The following is an 11054-nucleotide window of genomic DNA, read 5'->3' as shown; positions in this document are numbered from 1 at the left end:
TCAACCCAGCTGCAACGAGTTTGGGACCTGGGTTGTACGCCTTGAAAACATTTGGGACCCAATTCTGCACTTTTGAAGTTTTAGGACTAGATTGACACGCCTCGCATAGTTGTAGGACTTATGATGCATTTTACTCTAATAAGAATGGTAAAGCAAGCAAATACAAAATTAGTTACATACAAAGTAGCAGCAAAGGCTACAAGAAGATCCTCAGAAGCACCCTAAACAACAACAAACACACCTACAAGTGCCTAGCTTGCTCCTCAACTCCAGCTGCGAGGGTCCTGAGATGCTTCGGAGCCGATTTCCTGGCTCTCAACCACCATAGGTATGCTGCTGTCGTCGCTGCCAGTGCCAGGGATGGGGAATGTCGCGTCCACCCTGGTTCTGAAGAAGACACTTTTAAATCAGGCCAGTCTTGACAAATCAGCTCAGCTTCATTGATGCTATCTGGGTAGCAAGCTCCACGGCCTCCTTGACTCGGGAACCATCACTTCCTTGCATTAAAATATGAGATTGCATTGCAGGATTATTCACATATTGTATTAGCTAGTAACCATAATTACTACTAGTACTAGACTTTGACCAAAGTTTAGATGCCTAAACAATGAATGATGCCTCCTCACCTGGCCCTGGGCAAGACCATTCTTGCCGCCGCCTCCTTTCCCCTTGAGTGGCGCGATTGAAGGCGTAAGCCAATCCAACACCTTGAACCCATTGGGTGCGTCCGGAGGTACACCCGCATAAATGACAGCCTTGTTTGATGCCTCATCTGTGTTGAATACCATTATCGGCAGACCCTGGTGGCACCAGCACATCCAAAGATTTGATTGACAAAAGGAATACAAATTTAGTGTTGTAATCATTCATAAAATAAATAAATAAAATTGTTGGAGCAAGTTGGAAATTACGTTGAATCTATAGGCTATTTTAAGATGATGGGAACGCTACTAGACAGAAACGGTTTGGAGTACCGACCTTGAAAAGGTCCATGGCTTTGACAACTGCTTCCCGGATAGCAGTGGTATAAAGACCCACATCGGCATGAGTAACACAGAAGGATTTTCCATCAGAAACAGCAGCTTTTGCGGCATCTATGGCAGTCTTGACAGCCTTTTGGATATTTTCTTTGCACATTTTCTTCTTCGCCTCCCTAAGTTGATCCTGATATATGCAACACCTATAATCAGCTTTCTTCATTTTAACTACCAATACTAGAATACCAAATACATCTTAAATATTCTCTCTTTGACAAGATGTGATAAATGAACTGAAGCAATTACAGACCTCCAACTTTGAGACATTGCCTTTTAGATCAGCTTTTCTTGCAGCTGGGATAGCAGCTGCATCCAGTGTATTCTTGATGGACCCAATTTTCTGATGAAGAAATGTCATTCTTAGATACAATCTAATATAAAGCAGATCAGCAGGAAATGGGTATAAAGTACAACTGACATCTTCTATTCATATAAAGGTTAAGGACATCATATTTCTAAGAAAACAAACAAAAATCACGATAACTTCTAATAATATCCAATTTATTAGAGTATCACAAACATATAGCTCACACTAAGAGACACAAGCACAAATGGGGAAAGCCTAGTACCTTTTCCAACGTCGCTCCGTCCAGTTTAGATGCTTCATTGATATTAGTCTCGATAGATGATGCCAACTTCATAGCCTGTGAGGCACACTCAGCAGTAACAGCCATTATCCTCCGAACACCTTTTGCGATACCCTCTTCAGATATGAGGGCAAATGCTGCGGCATCTCTAGTGTTCGAAATGTGTGTGCCTGACATACATAAACGTTAGGTGACATAAACACAAATATGTAGTACTACCTCCGTCCAAAAATAAGTGTCTCAACCTTAGTACAACTTATTTTGGTTAGTACTAGAGTTAGTACAAAGTTGAGACACTTATTTTGGGACGGAGGGAGTATTACATAGAACAGAGTAGTAAATATACCTCCACACAGCTCAGTTGATATGGATAACCATTCTTTGCTTTCAGGGTTTGCAAGCAGATCATCCACTTTGCGACCAATCGATACAACTCTTACAGGATCAGGATAAATCTACACAATCCATATGTAAAATGAATTAACACAAGACAACAGGGCAGGCAAACGAGATATGACAACATGGTATGTCAAGCTGGGTAAGAGAACGCACTTCACCAAACACAGCTCGCAGACCATTTATGCTTTGCGTCAGCTAATTTTATTTCTTGTGCAGATACCTCAAGCTCATCCTCTATTTGCTTCTTCACTATATCCTCAATTTTTCTCAAATCTTCAGGCTGAACAGGTTTCCCTGTTATGTACTAACAGTTGAGTTGACAAGCCAAGGAAAAGCAAAAAGTGGATGCAATATAAAAAGAATCACAGCATACCATGGGAGAAATCAAATCTCAGCTTCTCTGGAAGAATAATGGAACCTTTCTGGTCAATATGGTCACCAAGTACTCCCTCCGTCCCAAAATAAGTGACTCAAAAATGACTCAACTTTGTACTAACTTTAGTACAAAATTGACTCATTTTTGAGTCACTTATTTTGGGACGGAGGGAGTACTTCCTACACTTGCAATAGTGAAACCATCATGAATACATAAAAAGGCATGCACTGTAAAATCGGAGAGGTTTGAAAACATACCCTTAGAGCAAAGTTCAGCATATGGGTACATGTGTGGTTTGGAGCAATGATAGTATGCCGTGTGTAATCAACCTACCAAGAGTAATAGAAGTATCTCAATGTAATCTAGCAAATTTAGCAGGTTAACTGATCGGTATAAAGAAATTAATCAGTAAAGAATGTTACTTTGCATTTGACTTCATCGCCAATAGACAATGCCTTGGAGTCAGGCCCTTCCAGAAATGAACCGATGTGCAGGACATAGCCAGCAAACACTTGGACATTGTTCACAGTAAAAGACCCAGATGGCCCCTCTATACTCCTAGGGTCATGGATCTAATCCAGAAATATCATACAACATGTCAAAAGAGATTCATACAATGCACGACGCAACTCTCGAACATGCATGAGAGCTCCATATCGTTCACTAAAAAGAGGAAAAGTTCATATATACAACCCCAAACTCCACACGGGATAGAGGTTACATGTACGCATTTGAAGTAGAACAAGAAACGACCATAGCAGAACGGTGACTTCAAATAAACGAGAAAACATCCATGGTTGTTGAACGTAAATTGCAATGTTTGTTATGCAATGTACGGGTATTAGCTTGTAAGATTTTGATTGAAAATTTGAAGCCAATGTATTCTATGGGCAACTTTGAAGCCCTCAACACTATTTTCCTCAGAGTGAGACTGGATACAACCGTAATGTGGTGTTCGAAATGGTGTAATGACAAAAACATTACTTCAACCATTTATTTATGAGTGCTGTAGATTACTAGGATGACATAAAAGAAATAACAAGGAATACCAATCAAGTTTCAACCAACGGGAGGTATCACTCCAGGGTGCACTAATCATTTTTTTTGTTCTGGTTACAATCAAAGAATAACTTTCAAACAGAAATTATGTGTCACTTTACTAATGAAGTAATGAACCAACCAAAATAATTATGTTAAAATCAACAAAATTATTGTCATGTGGGGCCATTGCTACAAAAGGACACCCCATTAGACATCAGCTCAATAGTTACTATAGAAAATATCTAACTCACAAACTAAGGTAACAATCAAGCTGATGTCAGATAAGGTTTCTTCCTGTAGTAATGGCCCACATGACAATTACATTAAATAAATAGAATGGCATGCTTATTTAGTAGGTGAGCTGATAATTCATTGCATGATTGCAACTCAAGAGGTGATTGCACTTGACATTTTCATTCAACTACACCAACATGACATTGTCGAAAGTGAAGTTGTACCTGACCACCCTGTTCTGCATAGAAGCTTGTGCTTTCCAAAACAAGACCAAAATCTTCATCACCAGATGTAGTGGCTATGAACTCTGAGCCAGTATAGATAGCTTTCACCACACTGCTATGTACCTGCAAAATGTTTTTAGGTACATCAGCCATAATCAATATACAAGTGTTTAACCACAAGGCAAAATATGAATAGTGCAAGAACAATCAAAGCTAGTAGCCAGGTAAATTCACAACTTGAAGGTGATTCGAAGAGGGGGGGCGCTTTGTAAAATTTTGGGCCAAAGTAGAATGAAATTCTATAAAATCCCAAACAGGCACTGAATATTGGAAGGAACTGTGCTTAATAGCCAAACCATAAATAAATAATCTAACCTCGTGTTGGAATTTTGGGCTATCATTTGTGCTGGCAAGCCCCTGATTGCGCAGCTGCGATGTAGCATTAGCATCCAGAACAATAGATTTGCCGCCAGCCTACAAGAAAAACATATATAACAAAATCAGAAATAAGTATGATATATAAACCGTAACAGACAAAAGTTGCCCAATCAATTGAGTATCAGTGGCATATAAGAGATGCTCAGTTTAGTTAATTACAACATTATTAAACAACAAAGAGCAGGAATATTACTTGGATATCATAAAAGACCACAAGTGAAGAATTAGGTTATACTATTTAAGAAGGAATAAATACAACCTTGTAGCAAGCATTCCTAGCCTTTTGCCTTGCTTCTTACATAGAAACATTAAAACCCTCCATGTCAACAGATAGCCCAAAGTCAACTGCCATGACCTATGAGATAGGAAACAACGACGATACCAAGAAAAACAGACAATAAAAGCTTTAACAACAGCGTAAGCATGAAAATATAGCACTGTCAAATTAATTTGATAAGATTTACTGATGAAAACATGAAGAACAAACCTCAGTCAAATCAATTGGATAGCCATAGGTTTCCCACAGAACAAATGCATCCTGAAAGTACAAATAACTGTTGCAAACTTGCAATACATGCAAGATAGCAATATAAACTTGAAAACTTCAGCAGGATGTAACAGAACATTGATAAACATAACCGAAGTATGATCTAAGAGACATGTTTCTATGCAGTCAACTCAATTCTTAAAATAAGGACAAGGAAAAGAATTATTCCACATTACCGATCAAGTTTACCAAACAGTCAAATTCCTTAGTTTTTCACATGTTTCTCGAATACGAAGGAACTAATAGAAATTAGAATGACACGATAGAGAATATGTTCAAGTTAACCGGATAATGCCTCCTACACAATATTTGAAACAACATCTGAGAATAACTACCGACATATCCGACAGACATCCAAGTTCTGGTTCCTAATGTCATTTTAAGGGGTTCGGTCAGTTTGTGTTGCCCGTGAACTATCCGAACCATTTTCACCCCTGACAGCAAACCATTTTCATGACAGGATAGTTAGATTCTCAGGCATTGTTCTTAAGACGGTAAGGCGACCTAAGGTGAGCACCCACTGCCCTGAAACCTAAGCGCTTAAGGTGGGCAAAACTGCAATGCACTATCAGGGCGCCTTGCCACCTAAGCGTCCAAGGTGGGAAGCCTTAAAAATAATGCTCTGAGGCCTACTAGAGAGGGAGGAAAGTCTAGAGATATTCAGATTAGTCTTCACTTAATGAAAATGGATGACAATGCTATCTAGCAAGGATAAGAACCTATTCCAACTATTTTAATATGAAATGTATGCATCTTATTAATCAGGATACCTTGTCTCTAACTTCATAATTTATATCATCTCCTAACTATTTTCACTTGTCAATGGACATCAACATGAGATAACACAACACATGCTCAGACAACAAATATACTAAAGTCTGCTTAGGTGCAAACATCTTCTAGTGAAAACAAAATAAATCAAGTAATACGGTGGTAATTCAAAACCAAAGCACTTGCCTGGCCACTAAGTACTGCCCCACCATTCTCCTTGACAGCATCTGCAGCTTTCTTAAATCTCTCATATCCCTGAAAATTACACCAACATCACAATCAGTTAACCACCTGAACAACCACAAGAACGGACAATACATATTATGATGGTTCTAAGAAAAGAACGGTCAACTAAACTTCAACTGTAAGCTTTCTTAGTCTCTGTTGCTATAATGAAACATAATAGCAAGGCACCTAGTAGGAACCAACCTTAAAATATAAGCATGATAAACAGAATCATGCCCATGTGGAAACCAAATAAATTGGATTACTAATGGTCATTTCATTGAAAAGATGAGAACAATTTATCATGTATGCTAATTACCGGCATGGATCTGGCCCTCCGGCCTCTTCTATGGCGCGGTGGCGCTGGATGCTGGGGCGGCGGACCCAGGGAGCGGCAGTCCCCTCCTCTCTTCCTCGCGGTGGAGGAGCGGCGGCTTACCGTTTTGGTGGGCGCGCGCCGTCGACGGGACGTGGCGGTGCTGGCCGTCCTGGGCCGCATGGGTGGCAGGGCAGCTACGCGTGGTGGAGGCCCTGGCGCCTCTGGCCCTTGGCGGCATGGAGGGCCTGGGTTGGGTCGGCGCCATGTGTGGGTTGCCCTCCGGACAGATCTGATCTGGCCAGTGCGACCTCAATGTGCGGCGGCTCAGATCGGCGGCGACCCATGCACATGATGCTGGATGGAGGTTCCTTCAGCGGATCCGGGTGAAAACCTAGTTCTCGGCTTGATGCCAAGACCGACGTTGGCGGCACTTTTTTGTGTCATTACCTTCTTGAAGGCCTCGCCGTGGAGAAGCTCCAGACCTCTATCTGCTACCTCCCGGGGAAACCCTAGATCAGTAGATTAGATGACGGTGACGCGTTGGTGTCGTTTCCTCCTTGGGGGCGTCATTCGTGGAGGCGTACATGGGTTCGAGGGACCAGTGGGCGGCTTTTTTGGTGGAGCGGTGCTTCATCCTGCACATTGATGACGGCGGATCTCGGTGGCGTGGTGCAATGGGGACTCGGCGCCCGATGCGCGGTGCTGGACTCGCGCAGGAGGAGGTTGATGTCTGGCGTCATGGTGACGTCGATGGCAGAGTGGCCAGACAAGGTAGAAGCCTCAATATGATCTGAACACCTGTGGAAGATGGCGGCGATGACACACGAGTGCGTCTGACCGGATTGTGCCCCAGACCCGGTATGTGGCTCGGCTGGGGCTTCCAAATGAGTTTCGGCTTCCGGCTTTTGATGTTAGGCTTAGGTGAGTGGTTTGGGTAGTGGCCCAGCTAGCACCCCTTCATCATATTGGATAGGAGTAGCGGCATATGTTGCCAAGATGGTGGATTCAGGCACATTGTTGTAATACTTTGTAAGGTCCTCGAGAATAATCAATAAAGTGGCCGTATGCATCTCCCAGATGCAGAGGCCGGGAGTCATCCTCCTTTTCTAAAAAAAATTTATTGTGATTGAACTAAGCTGATGTAAACCAAGATTGAAACTATCACCCTGGATGTGTTCCTTAACGTGTTGCCTCAAAACAAGACACTACCTCGTTACTCAGCACAACACGTTAACATATTATATATATAAAGCCTTTAGCAGTATCGCACGAGCAAAACAACGGTACAGAATATACAAGGTATAAACTGGCCCAGAGCCTCCGGCAACAACAGAAATTTAGGTTATATGATAACAAACTAGCTAAATTTCTTTGAGACTACACATGTTTACAAGGATAAAACACTGCCTAAGAGTGTGCAAACACTCTGATTTGATTGCAATGAGCCAATGAAATTACTTCAACAAACATCACTTGGGCCAAATTGATGTCACTGATATGCAAATACTCCTGGCAACCAATATTACCTTCGCTAGAGTGTTCTCAAAGCTTGCCTCTTCTTCTTTAATTATATCTTTAATCTTTTCATTGTCCTTCAGCTCAGGAAACACATCACCCGTCATTCGGACAAAAACATCTACAAGGCTGTACAAGAAAGATACAAAATAATGGCATATCAAATACCAGATTCAAGAACATAGTTTAAATTAGCTAGAATCTTGTGTGGCATAGTTTTCTTTTCTTGTTGTCATATGACATCTCTACAGTCATCCTCATAAGCCTTACATTGCATGTTTAGCATCCGGAGTAAACAAAAGTCAAAAGGCTATCCAAAGTATACCATTAACGAAAAATTACAGAATACAACAGATGCAGGTTACAGTTCTTACGAGCTAAAAGATCCTTGCTTTGCCATCAATTTTTTATGACCAAAGTGAACAACACGTCTAAGTATACGCCTTAGAACATACTCTCTTCCCTCATTGCCTACAACAAAACTCCTATTAGAACAAAGAAACATCATTGTATAACACAAAACAAAGCCCTGAAACATTGTAAAAATACTGCTAAACAACATTCCTCAGTGGGGCCCCATCTGAAATCTAAAAAAAATGGTTCGCAATGAACTAAACCCACACAAATTTAGCATGACTTCATATTTACATGAAGGGTATTAATGCATTTCTTCCTAAAACAGGAAATGCAACTCAGGTCTTGGAAATGACAAACAATTGGTGGCTTTATTATGCCCATAAACTTCATTTTATTCCAGTGCCACATCCATATCTTGAATAAAAATTATCTTACATATGTAAGAGAAAATTTGGGAGCATGATAAATTTCAAATAACTTATATTTGAGGAACCAAAATAACACAAGCGCACAAGCTTATTATTCTCACTTGTGGACATATATGAGATAGAGCTACTTAAACATCCTATTGTGTAGGAGGTAATGCAGCAAGCAACTAACAAGGCATTTAGATGTACTATTATTATTATCCATCTGTTTACACAACTAAATAATACTTATATGGATGGCAATCATTTTAAATAATGTGTCCCCAACGAAAACAGTATGAGCTCACCAGGTTGAGAACCATCAGCAATAGCAAAAGAAAGGGTTCTTATGTGATCTGCAACAACCCTATATGCCATATCAACTTTCCCAACATCATCGGATCCTACTTTACCAGAGTATGGTTGAATTCCAGCGCCTGCCAGCTGCATTCATAATGCATATCCAATTAATAATGAATATCATTAACTTTAGGCAACAATTTTATTACTTCAGCTTCATAATGCAGTCACAACTCACAAGCACAAAAGAAGCTGCAAGTGTGCATCTGGATAAAATACCTTGTGGATGGCATCAAACAATGGCATGAATACATCTATGTCGTAATTGCTCATTTTATTCTGAAGGATAGAAGTTAAACGCTCGAAGCCCATTCTGTTGTTAACATGTTTTGCTGGCAAAAATCTCAAAGTACCGTCTGACTCCCTGTTGAACTGGGTATTAATAAAATATCCAAATGTCAGTGCATAGTAGAACAGATAAAAAGCAAATAGGCGTGCACACATAAAAAGAAACAGAGTAACCGGCAGTGTATTGACTATTGAGATTTAAAGCTCAACAATGTAGGAAGATATGAGTTTGGTAAAAACAGCATGCTAACCTGAATAAACACGAGATTCCATATTTCAATACATGTAGGGTCATCATTGTTGACCAATGAAGCTGCGTCACGGTTGCCAATACGATCAAAATGAATATCTGTGCAAGGTCCACAAGGACCTGTGTCGCCCATCTCCCAAAAGTTATCCTGCTCAAAGGATGCGTTGTCATACTGTTCTTTAATAGGGACATTCAGACAAGAGGTAATAGCATCACAGGTCCCTGAACTTGTCATGGAGGTAATGGTTTGGTTCTTAAACTTGAAAAAGCTGATTATTTCATCCTTCAACTTGTCATGAAGGTGCAAGTTTGGTCCTGATCAAATTAGAACTCGCCGTGTGGAGCCAGCTCGGCTCGGCCGGTCAGCGCCACGCATTTTGCAGTTTGCCCCCTGCCTTTAGCCCTTATCAACCCGCAGGAGGCCATTTATGCAGCTGGGAATGAACATTCCCGCCCAGGCGGAGGGCAGCTCGAAGAGAATGCTCGACAAGTTCCTTCTGAACGAGAGGCACCTGTTCATAGCCGCGCCGAGCGGGGGAGCGTGTGATGTCTACCTCTTCTTCGAGATAATCGACATTCTGCAAGACTACGACATAACCAAGAAGGTGGAGCACGCCTACAAGTCTTTCCAGGTCAAACCTGGCTGCATTTCTGCTGCAGACCCCAAGCTCTACTCGAGGAGGTTCCAGGATTTCATTCGCAGGGTATTCGTGAAACAACAGCAGTGAGAAGAAGAACGCACAGGGTTAACTGACTTTTTACATCTGGAGGAGTTTTTGCATCATGAGATGCAGGGGCGGGTAATGTACTAGTACAGAGTAGTAACAAAACGTGCACATATGCTCGGGTAAAATGGCCGTATATCCTTTAGTTTTTTTTTTAGAAAAGGAGGATGACCCCCGGCCTCTGCATCTGGGATATGCATGCGGCCACTTTATTGATTATTCTCGATGACTTTACAAAGTATTACAACAATATGCCTGAATCCGCCATCTTGGCAACATATGCCACTACTCCTATCCATATGATGAAGGGATGCTAGCTGGGCCAAATACCCAGACCACTCACCTAAACCTATCATCAAAAGCCAGAGGCCCAGCCGAGCCACATACGGGGTCTAGGGCACAAACCGGTCTGACGCACTCACATGTGTCGTCGCCGCCATCTTCCATAGGTCTGTCTTCAGAGCAAATATTGAGGCTTCTACTATGTCATGGCCACTCTGCCATCAACGCCACCAAGACGCCAGACAACTTCCTCCTCCTGCACGAGTCCATCTCCGCGCATCAGACGCCGAGTCTCCACAGCGCCACGCCGCCGAGATCCGCCACCATCAATGTGTAAGATGAAGCACCGCTCCACCAAAGTCGCCGTCCTCTAGTCCCTCGAGCCCGTGTGCACCTCCAAGAATGACGCCCCCAGGGGGGAAACGACACAAGAGAGCCGCCGTCATCCGATCTACTGATCTAGGGTTTCCCCCGGAGGTAGCAGAGAGTGGCCTTGAACTTCTCCATGGCGATGCCTTCAGGAAGGGAACGACGCAGACAGCGTCGCCATCGTCGGCCTTGGCAATAGCCAATAGCAGGTTTTCACCCAGATCTGATAGAAGACCTCCATCTCTCGTGCACGGGTCGCCGCCATCCTTGCCGGGATCTGGATGATCCCGCTGCCAGATCTCA

The 11054-nt window shown here is 42.2% G+C and overlaps 1 pseudogene; it reads right to left on the bottom strand.

The window, feature by feature from the left end:
- Nucleotides 1-426: 426 nt before the first annotated feature.
- Nucleotides 427-11054, bottom strand: part of LOC119320949 — a 14251-nt pseudogene continuing 3623 nt past the window's right edge.

This window comes from Triticum dicoccoides, chromosome 6B (assembly GCF_002162155.2).
Source record: "Triticum dicoccoides isolate Atlit2015 ecotype Zavitan chromosome 6B, WEW_v2.0, whole genome shotgun sequence".
NCBI classification, from domain to species: Eukaryota; Viridiplantae; Streptophyta; class Magnoliopsida; order Poales; family Poaceae; genus Triticum; species Triticum dicoccoides.
This window is presented reverse-complemented; position numbering and strand designations above follow the sequence as displayed.